General features: G+C 53.4%; 1 protein-coding gene across 2 annotated transcripts in view; it reads left to right on the plus strand.

Annotated features, from left to right (window-relative positions):
- The window catches only part of ELOVL1 (ELOVL fatty acid elongase 1), a 146503-nt gene that overhangs the window by 46307 nt on the left and 87542 nt on the right, over positions 1–12654 (plus strand). The window lies entirely within an intron of this gene.

The following is a 12654-nucleotide window of genomic DNA, read 5'->3' on the forward strand; positions in this document are numbered from 1 at the left end:
CCTATAGTTGGGTTTGGTAATTAACACTTTCCTGCTACTGCCGTCTCCTTCCCCTTCCCCTGCTGTAAAGAGGTAAGCTAAAGGGGGGGTTACAATAATCGTCTATACCCAAGTACCAAGTCATGAATAACTTTTAGGTGCCGCCACTTGTGTGACAGTTTCTTGGCAGACTGTTAATGGATTGTTTTGCCATTACCTTTCCTCCAGCAGTTGCTGGAATCCCTTGAAGGTGTCTCATCCGGAGTGGCATTTCTGGCAGATGTCCTCTGACTTGGTTCAGGTCACTTCTTGGTCAGTCACTTCTGTGGTTGTGGCTGCACATTTGGCTGGCACCAGGGGCGTAGCTAGGGGTGGACCTGGATGGGCCCAGACCCACCTAATCTCGGCTCAGGCCCACCCAGTTTGTCCTGGTCCTCCAATCAGCCGTCTTCTAGGTGCCGGTTAGGCTGCAGTGCACAGCCTTTTAGTTTAGCCGCGTCTCAGCCACGTGCATTCAGGCAGCTGGCTGGCAGCAAACACAGCAGCTCGATTCCTCCTTCTTGCTTAATTGTTTTAGTGCAGTGCTCAGTTGGGAAGTCAGGAGTGCGGCTTTACTTTTCAGTCTCAGCTGCTCTGTGGACAATTATCTTATCGGTGGTTGTGGCTGCTGCTGCAGTGCTCCGAGTCTGCTGTCACCCAGTTTCATGGTGCCTGTCTTGCCTTGAACCCCCGCCCCCCCCCCCCTCAGTGCTCCGCCAGCCACACACGGAAAAATCAGCCGCCATTGCTGTGGCTCGGCCAGCTGGGTCTCCTCCACTATGTCAGCACGGAGTCCGAGCACCTTAAGACCTGATCCCGGACTTCGGGCCTGCTGGATTCAGCTCAGTAATTAGCTCAGCTGGAGAAGTTGGGCCCTGTTCTGTTACAGGCACAGAGACGTTGAGAACTGTGGGGCCACCAAATTTTCAAGAAATATCCTGGTCAGCAAAATAACCAATTCTGTCTGGTCAGGAGACTTAGCCTCATTAATAAAATGCGATGCTAAGCAGAGCTAGAACAAGCTTTTTCTGCACAAGGTTTGCTTCTTGATTTTACTTTTACACTGTTTTATTTTGTGATATAGGCAAGACACACTTCTTATTGTTTCCACGTTTGCATTGATCCTATTTTATTTATTATGTATTACATGCGCACTGCACAGGTTTTTAAAACATTTTTTGATTTATTCATTTTTTAATCTATTATATTGCATGAATCACTTTATTTATTTATGACATTTATATCCCATAGTATTCCCGCCCAAGGGCAGGCTCAATGTGGCGTACAATAGTTAATAAGCAAACAGTACAATATACAAGGTCACCAGAGGAAGAAAGAAATAACAGTGGAGGAAATGGATGAGGGGGAGTTGAATGTATATATTGTTTATATGTCCGCACAGAAAATCAATACGCATGATGCATTTAGTTTCCTTAATTTTAAGTTTTTATTTGTGGAATGCTTGTCGTTATACTCTTTTTCATTAGGACACAATGCCCCTAACTTTTGGCAGATTTCACTAAAAAATCGTTAAAGCCCTTCCCTTACCGATTCCCTTAGCGAATTGGTAAGGAACGGGCATGCATCAAGAAAAAGGAATGCAAATGAGCTGCTCGTTGTAGCTCATTTGCATTCTTTATTCCATCATTAAACAGTCGGCCGGTCAAGCATGCACAGAGCAGCCAAGCGTTACGCTGGCTGCTCTGCGCATGCCAAGGATGTCCTTCACTATATACATAAAAAAAAAAAAAAGACGAGCTGTGCCTATGGACGTCCTCCCCCCCCCCCCCCCGAGATCGCCACCGCTCCTCCCCCCCCTGCATTGAAATGACAGCTTCCCGCAGCCCCACCCCCCTGAGGTCATCACCACCGCTGCTCCCCCCTTCACCCGCCCCCCTCCGTCTGCCATCGGGCTGGGCCCTCACAGTGCCTCTCACCGTGTGAAGGCGCTGCAGCAAGCAACAGCTGATCGCTTCCCTTCGGACTTCCCTCCTTTCCTCCCGCCAGGGAGGAAAGAAGGGAAGTCTGAAGAGAGGCGATCAGCTGTTGCCTGCTTCAGCGCCTTCACATGGAGGTGAGAGGCGCTGTGAGGTCCCGGCCCGGTGGCAGACGGAGGGGGGTGGGTGGAGGGGGGAGCAGCGGCAGCGACAACCTCGGGTGCGGCGTGGCCCGGGCCACGGAGGGGAGGCGGAGGATGGCGGGGAGGCTGGGGCTGGGGGAAGCTGTCATTTCAATGCAGGGTGGAGCGGCGGAGGTGACCTCGGAGGGGGGGGGGGGGCTGAGTTAAACGCGCTGTGAGAGACTTCCAGGTCTCACAGCTGAGTGAAGCACGTCCAGAAAGGACGCCCCTGACGAGCACTTTTTTCGCCGATTTTTTTTTTTTTTTTTTTTTTTTTGCAAAATTTATAGACGTTTTTCAATCCCGCGCAGCCCCAACGACAGGTACAGACCTCTCGTTAGATTTTCCAGCATTAAGGCAATCGGAAAAGGTTAGTGCATCTCATTACAATAGGGTTTCTACATGTAATCTGTTGGGTTGGTCGTGAGCCCTTGGGCCCTGGCCGAGGCCAGCAGGCGCCGACCCAGGCCAAGGGGAGACCGACCCACCACCGCACACCCCAGCTACACAATACCCCCTAAGCTACCCCTCCCCACAGTCCCTCAGGAAGAAGGGAAATAGGCATACAGGCGGACCTCGCGGCCGAACCGGAACCCACGCACACAGAGCCACTCATGCGAGCCTCACGGCTGAACTGGAACCCAATCACACACAGGGAGGGGTGAAAGAACCTAGAGGGCCCCAAGATGCCAGACACGCGCTGAACACCAGCAATAGGGCAGAGGAGGAAACAAAGGACCAGAGCGGGCCAAGCCCACGCAGGGGACCAGCGCAGGACAGGGGAACTAACACAGCAACCCCCCCCCCTCCCCCACCAGGGTAGGAGCCCAGACACAAAAGGAAGGCAGAAAGCCTTTGCCTCAAACCCACTGTAGACAGAGGCACACGCAACACAAAGGGTTAAGCTTGTAGAGCCAGCAGAGAGAGAGTGCCATAAATCAACAAACAATCAGAGAGAAGGCTTCCCCTCCAGAGAGGGAGTGGGGCCCATCCAACAAACACACTGGCAGAGGCAGGAATACAATACACACAGTACACAAAGGGTTAAACTCACTGAGCCAGCAAGCCCGGGACACTGGGAAGAGAAATCCTTAAAACAAAGGAGAACGCTCTCACCCTCTCACTCAGCCCAGAGCCCTGGAGGCTGAGCAATGCCCACCCCCCACTAAACAAACAAGCAGCTGACCCTGATTACAGAGCTATGCACACACACACACACAGCAGCAGCTAACCCAGAGGGAAGGAAAAGAATACTCTAATACAACACAGATCCCTGTCAGAACCTAGAGCACGTTCTGAGAGAAACCTATCAGGCTTTCCTGTTACCACCAAGTAAGTAACGCAAAAGCAGAGAAACTCTTCAGCTGCAGGCTAAAGTACTATCCCCTGACGTCAGCACAACCCCTGGCAGCCAATCAGAAGAGACGTCCCCCCTCCCCCTCAGCCAAACCGGCAGAATCATAACACTACACAGTTTGCTCATCTGCATTCCGTTTTCGTTAGCTGCTACTGTCATCGGAAAATGGCTCGGAGAAGTCTTTAGTGCATGCCAGGGTTTACTACTTGCTCGTTAATGGCTCGTTAAGTGCATCTGGCCCTCGTTTGCTTAAGTTTTTGTTTGGAGAGTGCTTGTTGGTATAATCCTTTTAATTAGATGGTGTTCATGTTGGTATGCCTTCTTTTATTAGGATGGCCATAAATTTAGGGTATTTTTTCTTTTATATTAAGATAATTGATTTGGCAAATACTCTGTTTTCATTATCCCTTAGCATCAATATTCAAATGACATCATTCACGTTGTTCCTTTAAATTTCCCACCTTGTATTTTTAGCTTTTTTTTTTTTTTACTTTATGCACGGATTCAGTGTAAACTGTGTACAGGGTATTTCAAGGTAAGGAAAGATCGTGCATCCCTTTTTTAAAGCAGCAAAATGTTTCACTGCCCCATTTACATCATTAAACCATAAATTGGGTACAATTATGTTTTATACATATCACTTTCACTTTTTTTGTCTGGGGCACAGTCCAGTCTTTGATCACAGAACCTTTTTGGTGTTTTGTTTAACTTCTGGAGATTTCACTCAGGGGCAAATATTCATAATTACACCCTCTTCTTACTTAAAAAAAAAAATTGAACTCACTTTAGTTGTGAGAGTAGGGCTTTGCATGTGTGACCCACGGGGAAAGGGAGAATAGTAACATTGCTTTTGACTCGTAACCACTCGCCTCCACCTACCCTCCTCTCTTCCTTCCCATTCACATTAATTGATTTGATTTGCTTACTTTATTTTTTGTCTATTAGATTGTAAGCTCTTTGAGCAGGGACTGTCTTTCTTCTACGTTTGTGCAGCGCTGCATACGCCTTGTAGCGCTATAGAAATGCTAAATAGTAGTAATAGTAGTAGTAAATAACTCCTTTATAGTGATCAACCTTGTTCAGTCCCCTCCCTCCCTCCCCAGACCTCAGCACTCCTCTGCAGCCCACAGCCACCACACACAGGTACAGGAGCCAACACACTGAGCACAGTCTGCCACCATCTATACTGACTGCACAGTGTGCAACTACTACTTAACATTTCTAGAGCGCTACTAGGGTTACGCAGCGCTGTACAATTTAACAAAGAGAGACAGTCCCTGCTCAAAGAGCTTACAATCTAATAGACAAGTGAACGGTCGGTCCGTTCTCCGAGGACAAGCAGGCTGCTTGTTCTTACGACTGGGGTGACGTCCGCGGCAGCCCCCACCAACCGGAAAGAAGCTTCGCGGGACGGTCGCAGGGCACGCCCACCGCGCATGCGCGGCCGTCTTCCCGCCCGTGCGCGACCGCTCCCGCCAGTTCCTTTTTTTCCGCGCCTGGAGAGAGTCGTGTCTTGCGCTCTCTCTGTTCAGCCGCCGGATCGTTCGATCGCGTGTACGCTGATCGTGCTTTTTTTCTAATTGTTTCACGGTATTCGTTACCGCCCGGGTTCCCTTTCAAAAAAAAAAAAAAAAAGAAACCCTGCGCGTGTGGGGCACGCGCTCCCTTTTTTCCCTCGCTTCCAGCGGGGACGCCGCGTTGCGGCCTAGTGGCCGCTCGGTCGTTTTGCTTTTCGTGGTGTGATTTTAGCCACCATTGACGACTTTGACTTCGCCGACGCGATTTTTCCGTCGATGTCCTCGAAGGTTCCGAGTGGATTCAAAAAGTGTGGTCGCTGCGGCCGGCCGATCTCGCAGACCGACACCCACGCTTGGTGCCTCCAGTGCCTCGGGCCGGAGCACAATCTCAAGTCGTGTTCTTTGTGTCTCGGTCTCCGGAAACGGACTCAGGTTGCGAGGCAAGTTCTGCGGGACCGTCTTTTTGGAACTTGCGCCGGCCCCTCGACGTCGACCTCGAAGGCATCGGTATCGACGCCCGGTCCTTCGGTACCGGTATCGATGCCCGAGACATCGGCACCGATGGCAGCGACCCCAGGAGAACAGGTCCCGTCGGCCCGCCGGTCCTCCGGCGAGAGTGGGGGTGAGAGGCCGCGTGGGCAGTCGGCCCCGGTCACGCCCTCAGCTCGTGGCCCACGGGACCGAACCCTGTCTGACCCGGTACCTCGAGACCGAGGGGGATCGACCTCCTCCTCCTCCATGCCCTCCGGCGCCGGTGACGGGCATCGGAAAAAAGACAAGAAGCGTCGTCACCGGTCGCCCTCGGTGCATCCCGATGTCGGAGAGGAGGCGACGCCGAAGCGTCTTCGTAGAGAGGAGAGGTCTCCGTCGGTTGTGGAGGTACCGACGCGTCGGGGTTCCGGCACCTCGGTGCCGTCTCCTGGCCCCCAGCAGCTTCCGGCACCGACACCCTTACCGGCCCCACCGCCTTTCTCGGCAGCGGGCCTGGACGAGTGCCTCAGAGCCATCCTTCCGGGGATCCTGGAAGGGCTGATGCGCCAGGCTGTGCCGGCGCCGGGGGTGCTTGCGCCCTCGGCGCCGATGACTGTGGCGCCGGCGAGCTCTAGCCCGGCGCCGGGGCCGTCGACACCGCCGCCGCTTGCAGTGCCGGTCTCGACCGCCACGCAGGTGGAGTCCCCGTCGACGTCGATGGAGGGAGCTCCGTCCCCGCCGGCGCGGGAGTCCACCGCTCGACGACACCGAGACCTCGGTGCCTCGACGTCGAGCCGGGCCCGGTTCAGGACTCAGCTACATGAGCTACTGTCCGATACCGAGGATGAGGACTCGTGGGGGGAAGAGGAGGACCCTAGATATTTCTCCTCAGAGGAGTCTACGGGCCTTCCCTCGGACCCCACGCCTTCACCGGAGAGGAAGCTCTCACCTCCTGAGAGTCTCTCCTTTGCCTCCTTTGTGCGGGATATGTCTATCAGCATTCCCTTCCCCGTGGTCTCTGTGGAAGAGCCGAGGGCCGAGATGCTCGAGGTCCTCGACTATCCATCACCACCTAGAGAGTCCTCCACGGTGCCGCTGCACAATGTCCTGAAGGAGACGCTGCTTCGGAACTGGGTGCGACCATTAACTAACCCCACCATTCCCAAGAAAGCAGAGTCCCAGTACAGGATCCACTCTGACCCAGAGCTCATGCGGCCCCAATTGCCCCATGACTCAGCGGTCGTGGATTCTGCTCTCAAGAGGGCACGGAGTTCGAGGGATACCGCCTCGGCGCCCCCGGGGCGGGAGTCTCACACTCTGGACTCGTTTGGGAGGAAGGCCTACCAATCCTCCATGCTCGTGACCCGCATCCAGTCCTACCTGCTCTACATGAGCATCCACATGCGGACCAATGTGCAACAGCTGGCGGACCTGGTCGATAAGCTCCCGCCGGAGCAGTCCAGGCCTTATCAGGAGGTGGTCAGGCAGCTGAAGGCATGCAGAAAGTTCCTGTCCAGGGGTATTTTTGACACCTGTGACGTGGCATCTCGTGCTGCGGCCCAAGGTATAGTGATGCGCAGGCTCTCATGGCTGCGTGCCTCTGACCTGGACAACCGCACCCAGTAGAGACTGGCCGACGTCCCTTGCCGGGGGGATAACATTTTCGGTGAGAAGGTCGAGCAGATGGTGGACCAACTGCATCAGCGGGAAACCGCTCTCGACAAGCTCTCCCACCGGGCGCCTTCAGCATCCACCTCCACAGGTGGACGTTTTTCCCGGGCCCGGCAGGCTGCACCCTATTCTTTTGCGAAGCGTAGGTACAACCAGCCGGCCCGAAGGCCTCGTCAGGCACAGGGACAGCCCCAGCGCGCTCGTTCTCGTCAACAGCGTGCGCCTAAGCAGCCCCCTGCGCCTCCACAGCAAAAGCCGGGGACGGGCTTTTGACTGGATCCACGGGAACATAGCCGCCCTACAAGTGTCCGTACCGGACGATCTGCAGGTCGGAGGGAGGTTAAAATTTTTTCACCAAAGGTGGCCTCTCATAACCTCCGACCAGTGGGTTCTCCAAATAGTGCGGTGCGGATACGCCCTGAATTTGGCCTCCCTGCCTCCAAATTGTCCTCCGGGAGCTCAGTCTTTCAGCTCCCATCACAGGCAGGTACTTGCAGAGGAACTCTCCGCCCTTCTCAGCGCCAATGCGGTCGAGCCCGTACCACCCGGGCAGGAAGGGCAGGGATTCTATTCCAGGTACTTCCTTGTGGAAAAGAAAACAGGGGGGATGCGTCCCATCCTAGACCTGAGAGGCCTGAACAAATTCCTGGTCAAAGAAAAGTTCAGGATGCTTTCCTTGGGCACCCTTCTGCCAATGATTCAGAAAAACGATTGGCTATGTTCCCTGGATTTAAAGGACGCATATACTCACATACCGATACTGCCAGCTCACAGACAGTATCTCAGATTCCGCCTGGGCGCACGGCACTTTCAGTATTGTGTGCTGCCCTTTGGGCTCGCCTCTGCCCCACGAGTGTTTACCAAGTGCCTCGTGGTGGTAGCGGCCTACCTACGCAAGCTGGGGGTGCACGTGTTCCCATATCTCGACGATTGGCTGGTCAAGAACACCTCGGAGGCAGGAGCCCTCCGGTCCATGCAGTGCACTATTCAACTTCTGGAGCTGCTGGGGTTTGTGATAAATTACCCAAAGTCCCATCTCCAGCCAACTCAGTCTCTGGAATTCATAGGAGCGCTGCTGAATTCCCAGACGGCTCAGGCCTACCTTCCCGAAGCGAGGGCCACCAATCTCTTGGCCCTGGCTTCGCAGACCAGAGCGTCTCAGCAGATCACAGCTCGGCAGATGTTGAGACTTCTGGGTCATATGGCCTCCACAGTTCATGTGGCTCCCATGGCTCGTCTTCACATGAGATCTGCTCAATGGACCCTAGCTTCCCAGTGGTTCCAAGCCACCGGGACTCTAGAAGATGTCATCCGCCTCTCCACCAGTTGCCGCACTTCACTGCTCTGGTGGACCATCCGGACCAATTTGACCCTGGGACGTCCATTCCAAATTCCGCAGCCCACGAAAGTGCTGACGACGGATGCATCTCGCCTGGGGTGGGGAGCCCATGTCGATGGGCTTCACACCCAGGGTCTGTGGTCCCTCCAGGAAAAGGATCTGCAGATCAACCTCCTGGAGCTCCGAGCGATCTGGAACGCACTGAAGGCTTTCAGAGATCGGCTGTCCTGCCAAATTATCCAAATTCGGACAGACAATCAGGTTGCAATGTATTACGTCAACAAGCAGGGGGGCACCGGATCTCGCCCCCTGTGCCAGGAGGCCGTCGGGATGTGGCGTTGGGCGTGTCGGTTCGGCATGCTCCTCCAAGCCATGTACCTGGCAGGCGTAAACAACAGTCTGGCCGACAGACTGAGCAGAGTCATGCAACCGCACGAGTGGTCGCTCCATGCCAGAGTGGTACGCAAGATCTTCCGAGCGTGGGGCACCCCCTCGGTGGACCTTTTCGCCTCTCAGACCAACCACAAGCTGCCTCTGTTCTGTTCCAGACTTCAGGCACACGGCAGGCTAGCGTCGGATGCCTTTCTCCTCCATTGGGGGACCGGCCTCCTGTATGCTTATCCTCCCATACCTTTGGTGGGGAAGACCTTACTGAAGCTCAAGCAAGACCACGGCGCCATGATTCTGATAGCGCCTTTTTGGCCCCGTCAGATCTGGTTCCCTCTTCTTCTGGAGTTGTCCTCCGAAGAACCGTGGAGATCGGAGTGTTTTCCGACTCTCATTTCGCAGAACGACGGAGCGTTGCTGCACCCCAACCTTCAGTCTCTGGCTCTCACGGCCTGGATGTTGAGGGCGTAGACTTCACTGCGTTGGGTCTGTCTGAGGGTGTCTCCCGGGTCTTACTTGCCTCTAGGAAGGATTCCACTAAAAAGAGTTACTTTTTCAAGTGGAGGAGGTTTGTCGTGTGCTGTGAGAGCAAGGCCCTAGAACCTCGTTCCTGCCCTGCACAGAACCTGCTTGAATACCTTCTGCACTTATCAGAGTCTGGCCTCAAGACCAGCTCAGTAAGGAATCACCTTAGTGCGATTAGTGCTTACCATTATCGTGTGGAAGGTAAAGCCATCTCTGGAGAGCCTTTAGTCGTTCGATTCATGAGAGGCTTGCTTTTGTCAAAGCCCCCTATCAAGCCTCCTACTGTGTCATGGGATCTCAACGTCGTCCTCACCCAGCTGATGAAACCTCCTTTTGAGCCACTGAATACCTGCCATCTGAAGTACTTGACCTGGAAGGTCATTTTCTTGGTGGCAGTTACTTCAGCTCGTAGGGTCAGTGAGCTTCAAGCCCTGGTAGCTCATGCTCCATATACCAAATTTCATCACAACAGAGTAGTGCTCCGCACCCACCCAAAGTTCCTGCCGAAGGTGGTGTCGGAGTTCCATCTTAACCAGTCAATTGTCTTGCCAACATTCTTCCCCAGGCCGCATACCCGCCCTGCTGAACGTCAGTTGCACACATTGGACTGCAAGAGAGCATTGGCCTTCTACTTGGAGCGGACACAGCCCAACAGACAGTCCGCCCAATTGTTTATTTCTTTCGACCCTAACAGGCTAGGGGTCGCTGTCGGGAAACGCACCATCTCCAATTGGCTAGCAGATTGCATTTCCTTCACTTACGCCCAGGCTGGGCTGGCTCTTGAGGGTCATGTCACGGCTCATAGTGTTAGAGCCATGGCAGCGTCGGTGGCCCACTTGAAGTCAGCCACTATTGAAGAGATTTGCAAGGCTGCGACGTGGTCATCTGTCCACACATTCACATCTCATTACTGCCTCCAGCAGGATACCCGACGCGACAGTCGGTTCGGGCAGTCGGTGCTGCAGAATCTGTTTGGGGTGTAAATCCAACTCCACCCTCCAGGACCCGAATTTATTCTGGTCAGGCTGCACTCTCAGTTAGTTGTTCTTCGTAGGTCAATTTCTGTTGTACCCTCGCCGTTGCGAGGTTCAATTGACCTGGGTTCTTGTTTTGAGTGAGCCTGAGAGCTAGGGATACCCCAGTCGTGAGAACAAGCAGCCTGCTTGTCCTCGGAGAAAGTGAATGATACATACCTGTAGCAGGTGTTCTCCGAGGACAGCAGGCTGATTGTTCTCACCTACCCTCCCTCCTCCCCTTTGGAGTTGTGTGTGTTTCATCTTTTGCTAGTCATTCAACTGGCGGGAGCGGTCGCGCACGGGCGGGAAGACGGCCGCGCATGCGCGGTGGGCGTGCCCTGCGTGCCGACCGTCCCGCGAAGCTTCTTTCCGGTTGGTGGGGGCTGCTGCGGACGTCACCCCAGTCGTGAGAACAATCAGCCTGCTGTCCTCGGAGAACACCTGCTACAGGTATGTATCATTCACTATAGGGGCAGTCAAATTGGGGCAGTCTGGATTCACTGAACGGTAAGGGTTAGGTGCCGAACGCAGCATTGAAGAGGTGGGCTTTAAGCGAAGACTTGAAGACGGGCAGGGAGGGGGCTTGGCGTAAGGGTTCAGGAAGGTTGTTCCAAGCATAGGGTGAGGCGAGGCAGAATGAGCGGAGCCTGGAGTTGGCGGTGGTGGAGAAGGGTACTGAGAGGAGGGATTTATCTTGTGAACGGAGGTTACGGGCGGGAACGTAAGGGGAGATGAGGGTAGAAAGATAGTGAGGGGCAGCAGACTGAGTGCATTTGTAGGTAAGAAGGAGAAGCTTGAATTGAATGCGGTATCTGATCGGAAGCCAGTGAAGTGACCTGAGGAGAGGGGTGATATGAGTATATCGGTTCTGGCGGAATATGAGACGTGCAGCAGAGTTCTGAACAGATTGAAGGGGGGATAGATGGCTAAGTGGGAGGCCGGTGAGGAGTAAGTTGCAGTAATTTGGGAAACTCAAGTAATTTGGGAAACTCAAGCTCAGCTGCTCAGGTAACACCAATGTCTTTTAAAATAGTTACAGTGTAATGCTGGTGGGCTTCTGGGTGGGAGGAGAGATTCGGAAGGGCAGGAGAGATGCCAAACTACGGGAAGACTGGAAGGGGGAATAGGACAGTGCTGACGCTAGGCTACAGGGAGGGGTGTGGGTAGGGTAGATGCCTAGCTATGGGATGGATGATGGGGAAAGGTAGGGAAGGGCTGATGCCAGGCAACAAGGATGTATGGGGGGGGGGGTGCGGCAAGGTAGGAAAGGGATGATACCGGGCTACAGTGATAGGTGGAGGGTAGGGTTGATCCCAGACTATAGGGATGAATGTGGGTGAATGGAAGGGAAGGGCTGATGCCGGGCTAGGGGGGGTGGATGGGGAAGGGCTGATGCCAAGCTAAAGGACAATTTCTAATTTTTGGTCCTTTATTCTGTAATTTATGTCGGTTGGTCTGTGTTCTGCATGTGACCAACAGGGGAGAGATTCAGCTGGCATGTGGTTTGTGTGGAGATCTCTGAGTCTGAGTTGTCTGCCTTTTCCAATGGGATGTATATTGCTGTTGTGTATATTCACTGCTGCCTTTTTAAAGGTACTGTTATTGGTATTTGTGTTCAGAATTGGTGTTAAGATTTGCAACTTAGTGGCTCATTTTCAGAGCACTTAGATACACAGGTTACTATGGTAGACTTAAGTTTGGTCAAGTTTAAGATATGATATAATGTAACTATATTTAAAAATACTGTTTTTTCAATTAGGTATGTATGTGATGTTGATGTTGGGCAGACTAATTAGAAATCCATCATCAAGTGCATTCTAAGGCACTATTTTCTAGTATCCTGAGAAACACTCCCCATACTTATATACATGGTGCCCACCCATATTACCTCTGGGCCCACCCAAATGTCAGGTCTGGCTATGCCACTGGCTGGCACTCTGGTTTGAAGGTGTGCCTAAGTCTCCTCCTAGGATCTCTTGCTATTTGGAGAGGAATTAGAGAAGCTACTCAAGGGCCTCAGAGTCTCCCTTGGCTATAGGGATTGGGGTGGGTTTGGGGGTTGTCGACCTTGATGTCCAAATCCCAGAAAAATCAGCCCTTTCATGGGGCCCAGAGGGCAAGACACAGAGGTTCCTCCTTCTCCAGTGTGAAGGAGCTTGCTTTGTCTGTTCCACAAGGAGCAGACCCTTCCTGGTTGTCCACCAAACCCGTCCATAATGAATGAATGTGTTATA

This window comes from Microcaecilia unicolor, chromosome 6 (assembly GCF_901765095.1).
Source record: "Microcaecilia unicolor chromosome 6, aMicUni1.1, whole genome shotgun sequence".
In the NCBI taxonomy this organism is placed as follows: Eukaryota; Metazoa; Chordata; class Amphibia; order Gymnophiona; family Siphonopidae; genus Microcaecilia; species Microcaecilia unicolor.